The 12,500-nt window shown below is 35.7% G+C and overlaps 1 non-coding gene and 1 pseudogene across 1 annotated transcript; one reads left to right on the top strand and one right to left on the bottom strand.

Moving 5' to 3' along the window:
• Positions 1-11,909: 11,909 nt before the first annotated feature.
• TRNAN-GUU (transfer RNA asparagine (anticodon GUU)) lies at positions 11,910-11,981 on the bottom strand. The gene has a single exon. It is a non-coding gene; the product is annotated as a tRNA-Asn (tRNA).
• Positions 11,982-12,355: 374 nt separating this feature from the next.
• LOC142163186 (photosystem I P700 chlorophyll a apoprotein A1-like) overlaps positions 12,356-12,500 on the top strand; it is a 12,395-nt pseudogene continuing 12,250 nt past the window's right edge.

Genomic DNA, 12,500 nt, shown 5'->3' with positions numbered 1-12,500 from the left:
ATATCGATCGATCATAGAAGAAAAATTATTATTCATTCCGATTAAGCTTCCTTCCTATTAATCTGGAAGTTCTTCTCAGATACAAGGAAATGATTCAGTTCCAGAGCTAAAGATCGTAGTTCTCGAACGAGCAATCAAAAAGATTCTGGAGCATCTTCGGGATTAGGTATTGTTCCCCCAATGATCGTAGTACCAAGTACTTCCTGGCGAGCTCTAATATGATCCGATTTATAAGTAAGCATCTCTTGTAAAATATGAGCAACCCCAAACCCTTCTAGAGCCCAAACCTCCATTTCTCCTACCCGCTGTCCCCCTGTTTGGCTCTTCCTCTAAGGGGTTATTGTGTAACAAGCGCATAATGTCCACTGGAGCGCCCATGGATTTTATCATCAACTTGATGAATTAATTTCATGATATAAGGATTTCCTATTATAACGGGTTGTTCAAAAGGATTCCCCGTCTTTCCATCAAATATTCTGCTTTTTCCTGGATATTCGGGTTCAAATACCCATGGATTCGCTGTTTGCTTACTGGCTTCATATAATTCAGAAAACACAAGTTTTCTCGAAGCTTCTTGTTCATATCTCTTATCAAAAGGTGCTATTCGATAATGTCTGTCTAGCAGACTCCCTGCTAACCCTAGTGAACATTCAAATATCTGTCCTACATTTATTCGTGAAGGTACTCCTAATGGGTTAAAGACCATATCAACAGATCTTCCATCTTGTAAATAAGGCATATCTTGTCTAGGCAAAATTTTGGAAATGATACCTTTATTTCCGTGTCTTCCAGCTACTTTATCGCCTACTTTGATTTCGTGTTTCTGTAAAATATATACACGACTCGTTTCAGGATTATAACTAGAACCACCCCTTTTCTGGATCCACCTCACATCAATAACCCGACCCCTGCCACCTATAGGTAGTTTTAGACAAGTTTCTTTTGAAGTAGATACCTGAATACCAAGTATAGCTCGTAACAATCTATCTTCCGGGGCATACGACGATTCTTTCACGACCTGGGGTGTTAATTTACCTACTAAAATATCACCCGTCTCTACCCAAGATCCAAGCATCACAATTTCATTTTATCTAAATTGCGGAGTAAATGGGCTTTTAAATGCGTATTTCATTAGTTACTTTTTCAGGGCCTTGGCTTGTCACATGAGTCTGAATTTCATATTTCTGTATGTGAAAAGAAGTATAAATATCTTCATATACCAAGCGCTCGCTAATAAGTACTGCATCTTCAGAATAGTAACCCTCCCACGGTATATAAGCTACTAATACATTTTTCCCCAAAGCAAGTTCGCCACCAACCGTAGCAGCACCATCCACTAAAATTTGTCCCTTTTTAATGCATTTACCCCGAGGAACCTGGAGTTTTTGATGCATACAAGTATTTTTATTGGAACGTTGATATATAACTAATGGAATGCTTAGAATATCTCCATTACCTGCTAAAGGAATCTTGTCAGTATTGGTATAAACGACCCTTCCCTCGCGTTCGGCTATAGCAAGAGCCCCCGAATCTAGGCCCCACTTTTTTTAATTAATAGTAAAAATAGGTTAATCTATGATAATTATATTAGAAAATATTTAATATTCATGGTAAAAAAGTATAAGATTGATGGTGACTGATGATTAATTTATATATATATATATATATATATATATATATATATATTAATTTTCCTATCAAACTCATATCTTTTATTTGGTATGTTCTTTAATTGGTAAGACTAACATTGGTAAAATCATGAGTCATATTAAATTTATCTTTATTCAGAGATATATTATGAACTAGCTAAATATTATAATAAAACTATTATAATATTCATAATATTAATCAAAGTAAACTTATTGATAGTGTAATATTCTTATAAATTTACCATAAATTAGTAATATCTATTACCATAAACTCGTAATCTTATATTATAAATATTATAATCGTTACTAGCGATTATGATATGTTTTCAACGAGTATACTTTGATATTACACAATATAGCTAGATTATCAATGATAAACATTGGGATAATCCCATAGTAATACACGAATATATAGTAACATAATGTCACGACCCAATTCCCGAACCTGGTCGTGATGGCGCCTCTCATGAAGACAAGGCCAGCCATTCAACCCAATTCATCCTTTTAAGACAATTAATTAACACAATTATAGTATAAACATGATTTAATAATATCCAATAGCGGAAAGTGTAGATAAAATACGGAAATCCAACCCAACTCAGCCCTAACCGGGGTGTCACAAGTCATGATCTACTACAGAGTTTACTAAAATTCTACAAAGTATGGAATTAGGAACAAAGTCTGAAGATATCATAAATAACAGAAGATAAGGGAGAAAACGGGTCTGCGAACGCCATGCAGCTACCTCGATAACTCCGATGAAAACTAAACAACAGAAAACTCGCTCTATGCCTCAGGAATAACTGTACCTGCACACATGGTACAGGGAGTAATGTGAGTACTCCGACCCAGTGAGTAATAAATATAAATAATGACTGAAGGTAAGAAAACACGTTAAGGCACACAACATTCTATACAGAAGCAGTGAAATCATTTAAAATAACAATTCAGTGAAACATCATGTGAAATTTCTTTTAAACCAGTAAAACATGTAATTTGGCAGTAAAATGATGAGTAGAAATCTGCCCCTCGGGCTCAATATCAAAACAACAACTAGAAATCTGCCCTTCGGGCGCAGTATCAAAATAACAAGTAGAAATCTGCCCCTCGGGCTCAGTATCAAAATAATAATTAGAAATCTGCACCTCGGGCTCAGTATCAAAATAATAAGTAGAAATCTGCCCCTCAGGCTCAGTATCAAAATAATAAGTAGAAATCTGCCCCTCGGGCTCAGTATCTCAGAACAGTATCAGCCCCTCAGGCTCAGAACAGTATGAAGCAACCAGTCAATGAAATAAGAGCACATAATTATTATGGCAGATAATGCAGATAAGGAATAAATGCATGAGTGCAATGCAATGCATATGACGGTACCCTCTGGTACCCACTGCGGCGTGCAGCCCGAGCCATCCATATTTATTTATCGTCGATGGCGCTCACTGGGGGTGTGTACAGACTCCGGAGGGGCTCCTACAACCCAAGTGCAATATCAAGCCATCTCGTGGCATCAAATCTAGGCCCTCTGCCTCATATCAATATCAGTATAATCACCCAGGCTCTCGGCCTCAATATCAATGTAATCAACTAGACTCTCGGCCTCAATATCAATGTAACACTGTTGCGGTGCGCAGTCCAATCCATGCTCAGTCCAGAAATCATCATAAGCCCCTTGGGCATTCGTAAAACAATAGTTCTCAGCCCGAAATATCATTTAGAAATATTATTTAAGTTTTCAAGTCTTAGAAAGATGGTTGAGTTTGGAAAACAGTATTTAAAACCTTGGACTGAGATCAAATGATATGCAAAATATGCGAAAACAGTGATATCAATCCCTGAAGGATTCAAATAATTGGCAAGAAGCCCAAATGTAACAATCAAATCTAAGTAAGGATGATTCTCAAAATTTAGTTCAAGTAGAAAACACGGTAAAAACATCTCTCGGGACGGACCAAGTCACAATCTCCAATGGTGCTCTACCCCACGCCCGTTATCCGGCGTGCAAGTAACCTCAATATAGCGTTACGATGTGAAATTCCGGGATTTCAAACCCTCAGGACATCATTTACATCAATTACTCACCTCAAGACGGCCAAAAGTCTAGCTCGCTATGCCCTTGCCTCTCGAATTGGCCTCTTCGTGCGTCGAATCTATCCAAAATCAGAACGAATATGTCACATTATGCTGTAGGAACAATACCCAACCGAAAATAACTGAAAAACATCAAAATCCCGAAATTTGGCAAAACCCAAGCCCCGGGCCCACTTCTCGAAATTCAGAAAAATTAACATCAACGGATTCCTTATCTCGCCACGAGTCTATACATATAAAATTTACCAAAATCGTACATCAACTCGACCCTCAAATCTTCAAATCTTATTTTCAAATCCCTAGTCCTAAATCCCCAATTTACTCCTCAAAAATATGTAATCTAGTCGGATTATTCGATGATAATTCAATATTATGGAGTAGAAATGATCACAAATGACTTACCTCAAGATTTCCCATGATTTCTTGCTCAAAAATCGCCCCAAGCCGTGTTCTTTCATAAGAAAAACGTGAAAATGAGCTAAAAAAAAGAACAACACTAATAAAATCCATTCTGGTCGCTAAAAGACCTTTCCGGTCGCTAAAGGTGCCAAATCTGGTCGCTAAAGGTGCACACCAGAACCTTCTGCACCACTGTACGAACTCTGAATTCGATAATTCTTGTTCCTGTGAGTCACAAATAATGATACGAACATAGTCCTTCAATCGAAACTCAGTTCGGAGCTCGTTTGCTCAGTGCGGTATCCATTTCGCTCGTTAAACAATTAACAGATGTTTCGCGTAAAAAATTCAATCGCGACTTGATGAAATTAGACCAAACTTTCCAGATCAATCCTATAATTCATTATCAAAATTCCGGAAGTCTCGAAATCAAATTTCAATCTCTAGAACTAAAAATGGACCTTTGGATCATTACGTGCTTATGCTCAAAACGGCAAAAATCTTCCAAAAACTCTTCCAAAACTTATTCGAGCCTCATGTGACCCCGACCAAACATGCCAACACACCCCATAACATCATTCAAACTTTTTCCAATCAACAAAATACCTCAAACAACATCAAAACCATCAATTCACATCGAATTCAAGCCTAAGTTTTCCAAAAACTTCCGAAACACGCATTTGATCAAAACCCGACCAAATCACCTCCGAATGACATGAAATTTTGCACACACATACCAAATCACATAATGAAGCTACAGAAACTCTCGGAATTCCATTCCGACCCTTGGATCAAAATCTCACCTATCAATCGGAAATCGCTAAAATACTACTTTCGCCAACTCAAGCCAAATTCCACACCGGACCTCCAAAACCAATTACGATCGCGCTCCTAAGTCATAAATCACCTAATGGAGCTAGACAAATCATAAAAATTCCGATCCGAGATCATTTATACATAAGTCAACTCTTGCTCAAACCTTTCAAATTCAAAGCTTTCAACTGAGACTATTCTTTCAAATTCATTCCGATTTTTTTTTTCTGAAAACCAAAACCAACGATCTACATCAGTCATAATACATAACACGGGGCAAGTCATGCCCGAGAACTGGCGATCAAAGCGCAAAAACTCAAAACGACCGGTCGGGTCGTTACAACAACGATGTGCAATCCGGATTAATGAATAATCTATATATATATATATATATATATATATATATATATATATATATATATATATATATATATATATATATATATATTATTGTACCAAAAAGATTTGTCATAATAATATGGTATGGATAATTTATATTTAGCCTAAAATTCATAATAATTTGTTCACACTATTTTTACAATGTTATCCAATTTTTAAGTAATATTCAACCTTGGTTAAGAAATTAGTGTCTATCAGTTATAATCTTAATCCCTAATATCTAACTGGAATTTATAACAGATTAGGGGAGGATCCTAATCTGTATTGTGGATTCCCTGTCTTTTTGTAGTTGGATCTCTAAGTTTTTGGAATGCTCCAAATTTGACTTGAGCATCTAAATCTGGGTCAATGCCAGCAAAAAACATCTCTGAACAAGGTTCTAGCACCATGCCAAATGTGTCCGAAGAAGAAGAGCAAAGCAAACGAAGCATGCCCAAAAGTAAACCAACCCCTTGGACTGCTACGAAAAACACCATCGGATTTCAAAGTAGCACGATCTAATTCAAAATTTTCACCCAATTGAGCACGTCTAGCATATTTTTTCACAGTAGCAGGATCACTATAACTGACGTCGTTGAGTTCACCGCCGTAGAACTCAACAGTTACACCTACTTGTTCAACACTATACTTCGATTCTGCCCTTCTAAAAGGAACATCGGCTCTAACAATTCCATCGCCATCTACCAAAACGACCGGAGATGTTTCAAAAAAAATAGGCATACGACGTACAAAAAGTTCACGGCCTGTAATTCACTAGAGGCCCGGGAAACAAAGAGAAGATGTGTACGAACGAGATATCCAGCAACAAGAAGAAGGAAAAGGATTGAATAGAGGAACTCTCGAGCATTTAGCAATCTCAGATGTGTCGATATCAATGGTGACTCATTATTTCGATGAATCATTTCTTCGGACAGAAGAAGATTATGTAAACACTTACTCAAGATCTCACTTATCAGATTTCATTGTGGAAGACACAATTTTTTCTGAAGAATTTGCCATGATATACCTGATCCATGCATAATATCATGAAAAATGGGTACAAATTTTTGACTGCTATTTATTATTGGCAATAGGTCTGAAAAATTATCTAAAAATATCAAATTTAGATATTTGTACCCTGTCGAAGTAAGGAACCATGACATATATGTTTGGAATAGATTCCATTTTGAGAGATTTGAAAAAGCACTATCTCGTTGAAAGGTTCTATACATCTGCCCTTTCTCAATGCATTTTTTTAGACAAAGACTCCGTTTTTTCCTCTTTTCAGATGATAAATCTTTCTCAGAACATGGAGTGTGAATCAAACCCATGTTTGAATTGAAATTGAGATACTGATGCAGGTTCTTCCCTTCTGAATCAGATAGATTCATATCTGAAAGAGGTTGATAATAAGTTCTTTCATAATTGACTATTTGCCCCTCTGTTAGAGGTGTTCCAGAAATGTCTGCGATCGAGTAAATAGCTCTACGAACGAATGGATCGGATCGACTTGGAAAATGGAAAGATTTGTACAAGTTATACGTTTCGTCACCACTTTGTGGAAAGTCGTTAGGTATCAATATGTTAGATACCTGTGACTCGATTGGTGAAATAGTATCTCTCCCCCAAAAAAACATGTTTTCTTTTACCGATGCACAAAGAAAATATTTTGTTGCGAATGAACAAGATATTGAGGAATTGTCCATACGTAAAATCAGAATTATTGATATGGGTCTTTTCCATAGAAAAGGGGAATCTTGTGTTCCAATAGAAGCAGAAGTGATGTGGATTATTCAAGAATCGAAGTCGATTTTCTTTATAAAAAGAAGATATCAATGAACTTCTATGAAATGGTTTCACGGGATTCAGCCAATTGTCTTGATCGTGGAATATCATTGAGAAATACGAATCCGGGTTATCAAAGGATTTCCTGCGATTATTTCTAGTATGGAATGAGTCAATCATCCACTTTGGTATCTTAACAAAAATGGTGATATTATTCCTCCATTGATTAAGAATTTTGATTTTTGGGAAGTAGCATGATCGTCCAATAAGAAGGGTTTCAATTTTTTCAAATGAACAATTTGAAGACCTATTGATTCTAATAACTGATTGCAGAGTTGATCATTCGGACCTTTCTATTCATAGATGTAGATCTCGGACCTATGAATGGAGATATTTCCGAAACTCACACAGAAAAAAGGAAGTGAGTTAGACAAAAAGAAAAGCAACTTGGACAAAAAAAGAAGTGACTTGGACAAAAAGAAACAAAGTGGCTTAGACAATTTTTTTTTGTCGATAACCTCAGACCAATCAATCGAATATTGATTAATACGTAATCGATCGAACACTACTTGAAAACGGCTCTTCTGCTCCGAAACGGACTGTTCCAAATGTTCCTGGAAATTCTTGCTCCCATTAGACCATTTGTATCTATATGCATCATGATCCCGATTCATGGATCTCTCGGTTCGAGAAATCAAAATAAGAGGGTCGAACCATTTCTTCTGTCTCTTTTTCAAATTCGATAAATATTGGTTGATCGTATATTTCATTATAGTTCTACGATTCAGAGTATCCTTTCCTATTTGATCCCTTTGAATTCAATATTTGAAGTTGCGATCGGATCTATTCATTAAAAAGAATCGATTCAATACATTTCTTATGTACCCATAGGTACTATATTGGATTTGAATCAGATTTCGGATCAATCTATATTGAGTGACTGCCTCCATTATGTTGTTGCTAGCAAATACCACTATTTTTGGTTTTGGATCTTCCAAATCATTCCCACAGGAGATCCGGACCCATTTTTTTCTGATCCTTCGAGAAAAAGATTCATTCTCTTCATAAAAAATAGGAGGTAGAACCAATAAAGATTTCCTAACAGAAACCTACCGAATTTATAAGAATCCATGGATTCTAATCTGTGTGATAGATCAGTTAATGTATTTTCGTGAATACATAATACCCTTGCATATTCTTAATAAAGAATATTTACTTTATTAAGAAATCTTTATAACAGTGAACTAAGAAATATCTAGCGTAAACAAATTGATAATCTTTTGAAGATTATCAAAGTTATAAATTCCAATGTCTAAAGGTATACTGGGCCGAATATGAAATAAATACTAGATATGGGCCTCAATATTTATGAGAACCAATGATTTATTATGCATAATAAATATCAAAGTGTTATAATTTATATTATGAATTTAATAGTAAACAATAATAATTATGTATACCTTTTCCTTTTATTTTATTTATTATATATATATATATATATATATATATATATATATATAATAAATTTAAAATAATGTAGAAGTGATAATTAAAATATACATAATTTACTGTATATTATAAGCATATTAAATTTATCTATTAGCCCAATGTATTTCGAATATTATGATTAGCTAGATTTCCGAATTTATTAGTAATAAATCACGAATTTATTTCATAGATGTAGGACTAAATATGTGGCAAAAGATGTTTGTATGTTTCATATTCTAGTACCTTATATTTTTAGTTTAGTAAATTCGTTAAGATTGGATAAGAATAGGATAGACCTGTGAGGATTATTAAGATATATAATAATTCGAATTTTCCAATTTTTTTCCGAGTTCCTTAAAAATGGGCTTTAAAAAGGAAGGGCGTTTTTGGGGAGAACCAAAGGGAAGTTCAGCTTCCATTCCCCAGACTGTTAAAAAACAAAAATCATCTTTTTGTTTTTTCTTTTTCATTAGCTCTCTACGGGAAGAGTACAGTTTAGATATATGCGAAGGTTTCAGACAAAAAGGAAATAATATTTTGATCTGAATGCCATCTTTTAACCAATTATACGGAAATTCTGTTTCTGATAATTGAACACCATTATAAGTACATTTAATATGCATTTCTCTATTCCATTCCTGCAAATCTTCAGACCATTCAGGAAGTTGCAAGAATAACATACGCCCAAGATTTTTGGCTATTATCAATGAAGGTAATACAATATATTTTCGAAGAATTGATTGAGTTATTAACATGTAACCTCTTATTATTTGCGCAAAAGGAATGGTATCCCAAGCTTCTGCTATCTCTATCCGTGCTTTTTCCTTTCTTTTGTTCTCCCCTTTTTTGTCCTTTTCCTTTTTCTCTTCTTTTTTTGTTTGTTCTTCTCTAGACTCTAGAATCTTGATTTCTCCTTCTTTACCTGACCAATTTCGAAAAATTAGTTTAATCAGTCCAGAGATATCAAAAGAAAAAAGAAAGGGGGGGGGTTATTCTGTCAAGAAAAAGGGGGGAATGCACATTTGCTTGAAAGAGTTTCCAAATAACTGTTTTGCGCCTTTGAGCCCGCATAGAGCCTTTGATTATACCTCGCCGAAAATCTGGTTGTTGCGAATAGCGTATTAAAGCCACTTCCTTTGTTTGATCTTGATCTGCGGTATCAGTATCTTTGGTATCAGGATCGTTATTCTGGTTGTTGGCAGTAAAAATCACTACACGTTTGGCTTTTCTTGAACGAATTTGATGATCAAGTGGTACGCCCTCTTGATAGTCACCCGATTGTTGTTCCAATTCGGTGATTAATTTATGTGACCAACGAGGTATTTTTTTTTACTGATTTCTTTTATTCCAATCGTTTTTTTCCAGATGTTGTCCCATTAAGATCAATTGCATTGAATACAAATTTTACAAATTTAGTTCTTTTTTCTGAATTCACTCTTCCCTGTTCTTGGTCTGAAAATAGAGAAAGGTCTTTCAAATTTAAACTCGATTTTGGTTCGTTACCAAATTCATTGATTAAAGTTAAGAACTCGTCAATTTCTGTTGATAATGGTTTTTTAGCAACCATATCCACTTTTTGTTCAACCAAACCACCTGTGCACTAGGCCCAATGTGAGTTGGATCACTTAGCCACACTTCATAATTAGAAAAACGAGCACCGTGGAAATACATGCCGCTCAGCCAAAGAAAGAAATATTGAGTACAATTTTTGAAAGTTTAATAATTCACATTAAATGATTAACGCTGTGGACAAAATAACTAAGAAATATTTACTCAACAATATATATTTACCAATTTATTAATAACCTGGTCTGATATGAAGAAACATTTCATAATAATACATATTCGTGACATTGGGCTATATCTTATTAATGGTGATCTGTATTCCATGCCACCTTATCCGTATCTAGCTACTGACTATGGTACACAACTGTCATTGTTCACACATCACATGTGGATTGGTGGATTTCTCATAGTTGGTGCTGCCGCGCATGCAGCCATTTTTGTGGTAAAAGATTATGATCCAACTACTCGGTACAATGATCTATTAGACCGTGTCCTTAGACATCGTGATGCAATCATATCCCATCTCAACTGGGCATGTATATTTCTAGGCTTTCACAGTTTTGGTTTGTATATTCATAATGATACCATAAGTTCTTTAGGGCGTCCTCAAGATATGTTTTCAGATACCGCTATACAATTACAACCCATTTTTGCTCAATGGATACAAAACACCCATGCTTTAGCACCTGGTGCAACGGCTCCTGGTGCAACAGCAAGTACCAGTTTAACTTAGGGGGGTGGTGATTTAGTGGCAGTGGGTGGCAAGGTGGCTTTGTTGCCTATTCTATTAGGAACCGCGAATTTCTTGGTACATCACATTCATGCATTTACGATTCATGTGACAGTATTGATACTCTTGAAAGGTGTTCTATTTGCTCGCAGTTCCCGTTTGATACCGGATAAAGCAAATCTTGGTTTTCGTTTTCCTTGTGATGGACCTGGAAGAGGGGGTACATGTCAAGTATCAGCCTGGGATCATGTCTTCTTAGGACTATTCTGGATGTACAATGCAATTTCGGTAGTAATATTCCATTTCAGTTGGAAAATACAGTCAGATGTTTGGGGCAGTGTAAGTGATCAAGGGGTAGTAACTCATATCACGGGAGGAAACTTTGCACAAAGTTCTATTACTATTAATGGGTGGCTCCGCGATTTCTTATGGGCACAGGCATCCCAGGTAATTCAGTACTATGGTTCTTCATTATCGGCATATGGCCTTTTTTTCTAGGTACTCATTTTGTCTGGGGTTTTAGTTTAAATTGGCAGGAACTTATATTATTAAACATTTCAAATATAGCAGCCCCATAGGCTTTCGGACCATATATAAAATAACGAATTCTTAGTTTAGGCTATTATGTAACTTAAATTCAATAACTGATACATTATTGGGATAGGTAATAACGTAGATAGTAGTTATAATAATTTAATTTCAGTACCTTGTTAATAAATAGCTGAAGTTATAAGGTATATTATGCAAAATAAGGAATATTCAATAAATCAATAATATTTCTTGAAATTCTATAAGAAATTTCCCTGACCGTTAAACTGGTGGGCCTCATTTCTCTGGGGTATTATCTCGGACCTAGATCGAGGTATTGATGGTGATTTTCTAATCTTGCAGAAGAGAATGTGATACGATGAGATAGAATGCAATAGAAATAAAGATAGGGAACGGGTTACCTACTCTTAACGGGCAAAGCGAGCCCCTTTATTCTGAATTCTTTAATTCAGAATCAATCAAATCTCCCCAAGTAGGATTCGAACCTACGATCAATCGGTTAACAGCCGACCGCTCTACCACTGAGCTACTGAGGAACAACAGGAGATTCGATCTCATAGAGTTCAATTCCTGTTCCCAACCCATGACCAATATGAGTTCGAAACTTCCTTTGTAACTCCCTGAAACTTCTTCGTAGTGGCTCCCTTACATGCCTCATTTCAGAGGGAACCTCAAAGTGGCTCTATTTCATTATATTTCATCCATATCCCAATTCCATTCATTTAATATCCCTTTGGTGTCATTGACATAACAGGTGTCGTTTCTAGTCTATCTCTTTCTATTTCTTTTCTATATATGGAAAGTTCAAAAATCATCATATAATAATCCAGAAATTGCAATACAAAAGAAATAAGGGAGGTTTGTGATGATTTTTCAATCTTTTCTACTAGGTAATCTAGTATCCTTAGGCATGTAGATAATCAATTCGGTCGTTGTGGTCGGACTCTATTATGGATTTCTAACCACATTCTCCATAGGGCCCTCTTATCTCTTCCCTCTCCAAGCTCTGGTTATGGAAGAAGGAACCGAGAAGAAGGTATCAACAACAACTGGTT

This window comes from Nicotiana tabacum, chromosome 8 (assembly GCF_000715075.1).
Source record: "Nicotiana tabacum cultivar K326 chromosome 8, ASM71507v2, whole genome shotgun sequence".
In the NCBI taxonomy this organism is placed as follows: domain Eukaryota; kingdom Viridiplantae; phylum Streptophyta; class Magnoliopsida; order Solanales; family Solanaceae; genus Nicotiana; species Nicotiana tabacum.
Note: the sequence above shows the minus strand (reverse complement) of the source record. Positions and strands in the feature narration are given on the sequence as shown.